Genomic DNA, 8,294 nt, shown 5'->3' with positions numbered 1-8,294 from the left:
CTACTAGTATAAAAAAAAGCCACCACAGGTATACAATGTAGATGGATGGTAGTATACTTATGGACGACGAGTGACGACACAGAGGTAGGTACAGCAGTGGCCTACCGTACTGCTATATACAGTATAATGGACCTGGTGGACACTGTCAGCAGACTGCTAAACTAGTACTACTAGTATAAAAAAAAGCCACCACAGGTATACAATGTAGATGGATGGATAGTATACTTATGGACGAGTGACTGACGACACAGAGGTAGGTACAGCAGTGGCCTACCGTACTGCTATATACAGTATAATGGACCTGGTGGACACTGTCAGCAGACTGCTAAACTAGTACTACTAGTATAAAAAAAAAAGCCACCACAGGTATACAATGTAGATGGATGGTAGTATACTTATGGACGACGAGTGACGACACAGAGGTAGGTACAGCAGTGGCCTACCGTACTGCTATATACAGTATAATAAATGGACCTGTGGACACTGTCAGCAAACTGCTAAACTAGTATAAAGAAAAAAAGCCACCACATGTATACAATGTAGATGGATGGATAGTATACTTATGGACGACGAGTGACGACACAGAGGTAGGTACAGCAGTGGCCTACCGTACTGCTATATACAGTATAATGGACCTGGTGGACACTGTCAGCAGACTGCTAAACTAGTACTACTAGTATAAAAAAAAGCCACTACAGGTATACAATGTAGATGGATGGTAGTATACTTATGGACGACGAGTGACGACACAGAGGTAGGTACAGCAGTGGCCTACCGTACTGCTATATACAGTATAATGGACCTGGTGGACACTGTCAGCAGACTGCTAAACTAGTACTACTAGTATAAAAAAAAAAGCCACCACAGGTATACAATGTAGATGGATGGATAAAAATACTTATGGACGAGTGACTGACGACACAGAGGTAGGTACAGCAGTGGCCTACCGTACTGCTATATACAGTATAATGGACCTGGTGGACACTGTCAGCAGACTGCTAAACTAGTACTACTAGTATAAAAAAAAAAGCCACCACAGGTATACAATGTAGATGGATGGATAGTATACTTATGGACGAGTGACTGACGACACAGAGGTAGGTACAGCAGTGGCCTACCGTACTGCTATATACAGTATAATGGACCTGGTGAACACTGTCAGCAGACTGCTAAACTAGTACTACTAGTATAAAAAAAAAGCCACCACAGGTATACACTGTAGATGGATGGATAGTATACTTATGGACGAGTGACTGACGACACAGAGGTAGGTACAGCAGTGGCCTACCGTACTGCTATATACAGTATAATGGACCTGGTGGACACTGTCAGCAGACTGCTAAACTAGTACTACTAGTATAAAAAAAAGCCACCACAGGTATACAATGTAGATGGATGGTAGTATACTTATGGACGACGAGTGACGACACAGAGGTAGGTACAGCAGTGGCCTACCGTACTGCTATATACAGTATAATAAATGGACCTGGTGGACACTGTCAGCAAACTGCTAAACTAGTATAAAGAAAAAAAGCCACCACAGGTATACAATGTAGATGGATGGATAGTATACTTATGGACGACGAGTGATGACACAGAGGTAGGTACAGCAGTGGCCTACCGTACTGCTATATACAGTATAATGGACCTGGTGGACACTGTCAGCAGACTGCTAAATTAGTACTACTAGTATAAAAAAAAAGCCACCACAGGTATACAATGTAGATGGATGGTAGTATACTTATGGATGACGAGTGACGACACAGAGGTAGGTACAGCAGTGTCCTACCGTACTGCTATATAAAGTATAATGGACCTGGTGGACACTGTCAGCAGACTGCTAAACTAGTACTACTAGTATAAAAAAAAAAGCCACCACAGGTATACAATGTAGATGGATGGTAGTATACTTATGGACGACGAGTGACGACACAGAGGTAGGTACAGCAGTGGCCTACCGTACTGCTATATACAGTATAATAAATGGACCTGGTGGACACTGTCAGCAAACTGCTAAACTAGTATAAAGAAAAAAGCCACCACAGGTATACAATGTAGATGGATGGACAGTATACTTATGGACGACGAGTGACGACACAGAGGTAGGTACAGCAGTGGCCTACCGTACTGCTATATACAGTATAATGGACCTGGTGGACACTGTCAGCAGACTGCTAAACTAGTACTACTAGTATAAAAAAAAGCCACTACAGGTATACAATGTAGATGGATGGTAGTATACTTATGGACGACGAGTGACGACACAGAGGTAGGTACAGCAGTGGCCTACCGTACTGCTATATACAGTATAATGGACCTGGTGGACACTGTCAGCAGACTGCTAAACTAGTACTACTAGTATAAAAAAAAAGCCACCACAGGTATACAATGTAGATGGATGGATAGTATACTTATGGACGAGTGACTGACGACACAGAGGTAGGTACAGCAGTGGCCTACCGTACTGCTATATACAGTATAATGGACCTGGTGGACACTGTTAGCAGACTGCTAAACTAGTACTACTAGTATATAAAAAAAGCCACCACAGGTATACACTGTAGATGGATGGATAGTATACTTATGGACGAGTGACTGACGACACAGAGGTAGGTACAGCAGTGGCCTACCGTACTGCTATATACAGTATAATGGACCTGGTGGACACTGTCAGCAGACTGCTAAACTAGTACTACTAGTATAAAAAAAAGCCACCACAGGTATACAATGTAGATGGATGGTAGTATACTTATGGACGACGAGTGACGACACAGAGGTAGGTACAGCAGTGGCCTACCGTACTGCTATATACAGTATAATAAATGGACCTGGTGGACACTGTCAGCAAACTGCTAAACTAGTATAAAGAAAAAAAGCCACCACAGGTATACAATGTAGATGGATGGATAGTATACTTATGGACGACGAGTGATGACACAGAGGTAGGTACAGCAGTGGCCTACCGTACTGCTATATACAGTATAATGGACCTGGTGGACACTGTCAGCAGACTGCTAAATTAGTACTACTAGTATAAAAAAAAAGCCACCACAGGTATACAATGTAGATGGATGGTAGTATACTTATGGATGACGAGTGACGACACAGAGGTAGGTACAGCAGTGGCCTACCGTACTGCTATATAAAGTATAATGGACCTGGTGGACACTGTCAGCAGACTGCTAAACTAGTACTACTAGTATAAAAAAAAAAGCCACCACAGGTATACAATGTAGATGGATGGTAGTATACTTATGGACGACGAGTGACGACACAGAGGTAGGTACAGCAGTGGCCTACCGTACTGCTATATACAGTATAATAAATGGACCTGGTGGACACTGTCAGCAAACTGCTAAACTAGTATAAAGAAAAAAGCCACCACAGGTATACAATGTAGATGGATGGACAGTATACTTGTATACTTATGGACGACGAGTGACGACACAGAGGTAGGTACAGCAGTGGCCTACCGTACTGCTATATACAGTATAATGGACCTGGTGGACACTGTCAGCAGACTGCTAAACTAGTACTACTAGTATAAAAAAAAAGCCACCACAGGTATACAATGTAGATGGATGGATAGTATACTTATGTACGAGTGACTGACGACACAGAGGTAGGTACAGCAGTGGCCTACCGTACTGCTATATACAGTATAATGGACCTGGTGGACACTGTCAGCAGACTGCTAAACTAGTACTACTAGTATAAAAAAAGCCACCACAGGTATACAATGTAGATGGATGGACAGTATACTTATGGACGAGTGACTGACGACACAGAGGTAGGTACAGCAGTGGCCTACCGTACTGCTATATACAGTATAATGGACCTGGTGGACACTGTCAGCAGACTGCTAAACTAGTACTACTAGTATAAAAAAAAAGCCACCACAGGTATACAATGTAGATGGATGGTAGTATACTTATGGACGACGAGTGACGACACAGAGGTAGGTACAGCAGTGGCCTACCGTACTGCTATATACAGTATAATGGACCTGGTGGACACTGTCAGCAGACTGCTAAACTAGTACTACTAGTATTAAAAAAAAAAGCCACCACAGGTATACAATGTAGATGGATGGATAGTATACTTATGGACGTGTGACTGACGACACAGAGGTAGGTACAGCAGTGGCCTACCGTACTGCTATATACAGTATAATGGACCTGGTGGACACTGTCAGCAGACTGCTAAACTAGTACTACTAGTATAAAAAAAAAAGCCACCACAGGTATACAATGTAGATGGATGGATAGTATACTTATGGACGACGAGTGACGACACAGAGGTAGGTACAGCAGTTGCCTACCATACTGCTATATACAGTGTAATAAATGTACCTGGTGGACACTGTCAGCAAACTGCTAAACTAGTATAAAGATAAAAAGCCACCACAGGTATACAATGTAGATGGATGGATAGTATACTTATGGACGACGAGTGACGACACAGAGGTAGGTACAGCAGTGGCCTACCGTACTGCTATATACAGTATAATGGACCTGGTGGACACTGTCAGCAGACTGCTAAACTAGTACTACTAGTATAAAAAAAAGCCACCACAGGTATACAATGTAGATGGATGGTAGTATACTTATGGACGTGTGACTGACGACACAGAGGTAGGTACAGCAGTGGCCTACCGTACTGCTATATACAGTATAATGGACCTGGTGGACACTGTCAGCAGACTGCTAAACTAGTACTACTAGTATAAAAAAAAAAGCCACCACAGGTATACAATGTAGATGGATGGTAGTATACTTATGGATGACGAGTGATGACACAGAGGTAGGTACAGCAGTGGCCTACCGTACTGCTATATACAGTATAATAAATGGACCTGGTGGACACTGTCAGCAAACTGCTAAACTAGTATAAAGAAAAAAAGCCACCACAGGTATACAATGTAGATGGATGGATAGTATACTTATGGACGACGAGTGACGACACAGAGGTAGGTACAGCAGTGGCCTACCGTACTGCTATATACAGTATAATGGACCTGGTGGACACTGTCAGCAGACTGCTAAACTAGTACTACTAGTATAAAAAAAAAAGCCACCACAGGTATACAATGTAGATGGATGGATAGTATACTTATGTACGAGTGACTGACGACACAGAGGTAGGTACAGCAGTGGCCTACCGTACTGCTATATACAGTATAATGGACCTGGTGGACACTGTCAGCAGACTGCTAAACTAGTACTACTAGTATAAAAAAAAAAGCCACCACAGGTATACAATGTAGATGGATGGATAGTATACTTATGGACGAGTGACTGACGACACAGAGGTAGGTACAGCAGTGGCCTACCGTACTGCTATATACAGTATAATGGACCTGGTGGACACTGTCAGCAGACTGCTAAACTAGTACTACTAGTATAAAAAAAAAGCCACCACAGGTATACAATGTAGATGGATGGTAGTATACTTATGGACGACGAGTGACGACACAGAGGTAGGTACAGCAGTGGCCTACCGTACTGCTATATACAGTATAATGGACCTGGTGGACACTGTCAGCAGACTGCTAAACTAGTACTACTAGTATAAAAAAAAGCCACCACAGGTATACAATGTAGATGGATGGTAGTATACTTATGTACGACGAGTGACGACACAGAGGTAGGTACAGCAGTGGCCTACCGTACTGCTATATACAGTATAATGGACCTGGTGGACACTGTCAGCAGACTGCTAAACTAGTACTACTAGTATAAAAAAAAAAGCCACCACAGGTATACAATGTAGATGGATGGATAGTATACTTATGGACGAGTGACTGACGACACAGAGGTAGGTACAGCAGTGGCCTACCGTACTGCTATATACAGTATAATGGACCTGTTGGACACTGTCAGCAGACTGCTAAACTAGTACTACTAGTATAAAAAAAAAGCCACCACAGGTATACAATGTAGATGGATGGTAGTATACTTATGGATGACGAGTGACGACACAGAGGTAGGTACAGCAGTGGCCTACCGTACTGCTATATACAGTATAATAAATGGACCTGGTGGACACTGTCAGCAAACTGCTAAACTAGTATAAAGAAAAAAAAGCCACCACAGGTATACAATGTAGATGGATGGATAGTATACTTATGGACGACGAGTGACGACACAGAGGTAGGTACAGCAGTGGCCTACCGTACTGCTATATACAGTATAATGGACCTGGTGGACACTGTCAGCAGACTGCTAAACTAGTACTACTAGTATAAAAAAAAAACCCACCACAGGTATACAATGTAGATGGATGGATAGTATACTTATGTACGAGTGACTGACGACACAGAGGTAGGTACAGCAGTGGCCTACCGTACTGCTATATACAGTATAATGGACCTGGTGGACACTGTCAGCAGACTGCTAAACTAGTACTACTAGTATAAAAAAAAAAGCCACCACAGGTATACAATGTAGATGGATGGTAGTATACTTATGGACGACGAGTGACGACACAGAGGTAGGTACAGCAGTGGCCTACCGTACTGCTATATAAAGTATAATGGACCTGGTGGACACTGTCAGCAGACTGCTAAACTAGTACTACTAGTATAAAAAAAAAAGCCACCACAGGTATACAATGTAGATGGATGGTAGTATACTTATGGACGACGAGTGACGACACAGAGGTAGGTACAGCAGTGGCCTACCGTACTGCTATATACAGTATAATAAATGGACCTGGTGGACACTGTCAGCAAACTGCTAAACTAGTATAAAGAAAAAAGCCACCACAGGTATACAATGTAGATGGATGGATAGTATACTTATGGACGACGAGTGACGACACAGAGGTAGGTACAGCAGTGGCCTACCGTACTGCTATATACAGTATAATGGACCTGGTGGACACTGTCAGCAGACTGCTAAACTAGTACTACTAGTATAAAAAAAAAGCCACCACAGGTATACAATGTAGATGGATGGATAGTATACTTATGTACGAGTGACTGACGACACAGAGGTAGGTACAGCAGTGGCCTACCGTACTGCTATATACAGTATAATGGACCTGGTGGACACTGTCAGCAGACTGCTAAACTAGTACTACTAGTATAAAAAAAAGCCACCACAGGTATACAATGTAGATGGATGGACAGTATACTTATGGACGAGTGACTGACGACACAGAGGTAGGTACAGCAGTGGCCTACCGTACTGCTATATACAGTATAATGGACCTGGTGGACACTGTCAGCAGACTGCTAAACTAGTACTACTAGTATTAAAAAAAAATGCCACCACAGGTATACAATGTAGATGGATGGATAGTATACTTATGGACGTGTGACTGACGACACAGAGGTAGGTACAGCAGTGGCCTACCGTACTACTATATAAAGTATAATGGACCTGGTGGACACTGTCAGCAGACTGCTAAACTAGTACTACTAGTATAAAAAAAAAGCCACCACAGGTATACAATGTAGATGGATGGATAGTATACTTATGGACGACGAGTGATGACACAGAGGTAGGTACAGCAGTGGCCTACCATACTGCTATATACAGTATAATAAATGTACCTGGTGGACACTGTCAGCAAACTGCTAAACTAGTATAAAGATAAAAAGCCACCACAGGTATACAATGTAGATGGATGGATAGTATACTTATGGACGACGAGTGACGACACAGAGGTAGGTACAGCAGTGGCCTACCGTACTGCTATATACAGTATAATGGACCTGGTGGACACTGTCAGCAGACTGCTAAACTAGTACTACTAGTATAAAAAAAAGCCACCACAGGTATACAATGTAGATGGATGGTAGTATACTTATGGACGTGTGACTGACGACACAGAGGTAGGTACAGCAGTGGCCTACCGTACTGCTATATACAGTATAATGGACCTGGTGGACACTGTCAGCAGACTGCTAAACTAGTACTACTAGTATAAAAAAAAAAGCCACCACAGGTATACAATGTAGATGGATGGTAGTATACTTATGGATGACGAGTGACGACACAGAGGTAGGTACAGCAGTGGCCTACCGTACTGCTATATACAGTATAATAAATGGACCTGGTGGACACTGTCAGCAAACTGCTAAACTAGTATAAAGAAAAAAAGCCACCACAGGTATACAATGTAGATGGATGGATAGTATACTTATGGACGACGAGTGACGACACAGAGGTAGGTACAGCAGTGGCCTACCGTACTGCTATATACAGTATAATGGACCTGGTGGACACTGTCAGCAGACTGCTAAACTAGTACTACTAGTATAAAAAAAAAACCACCACAGGTATACA

This window comes from Pseudophryne corroboree, chromosome 10 (genome assembly GCF_028390025.1).
Source record: "Pseudophryne corroboree isolate aPseCor3 chromosome 10, aPseCor3.hap2, whole genome shotgun sequence".
In the NCBI taxonomy this organism is placed as follows: Eukaryota; Metazoa; Chordata; class Amphibia; order Anura; family Myobatrachidae; genus Pseudophryne; species Pseudophryne corroboree.
The sequence above is the reverse complement of the archived record's forward strand: the minus strand, read 5'-3'. Positions refer to the sequence as shown.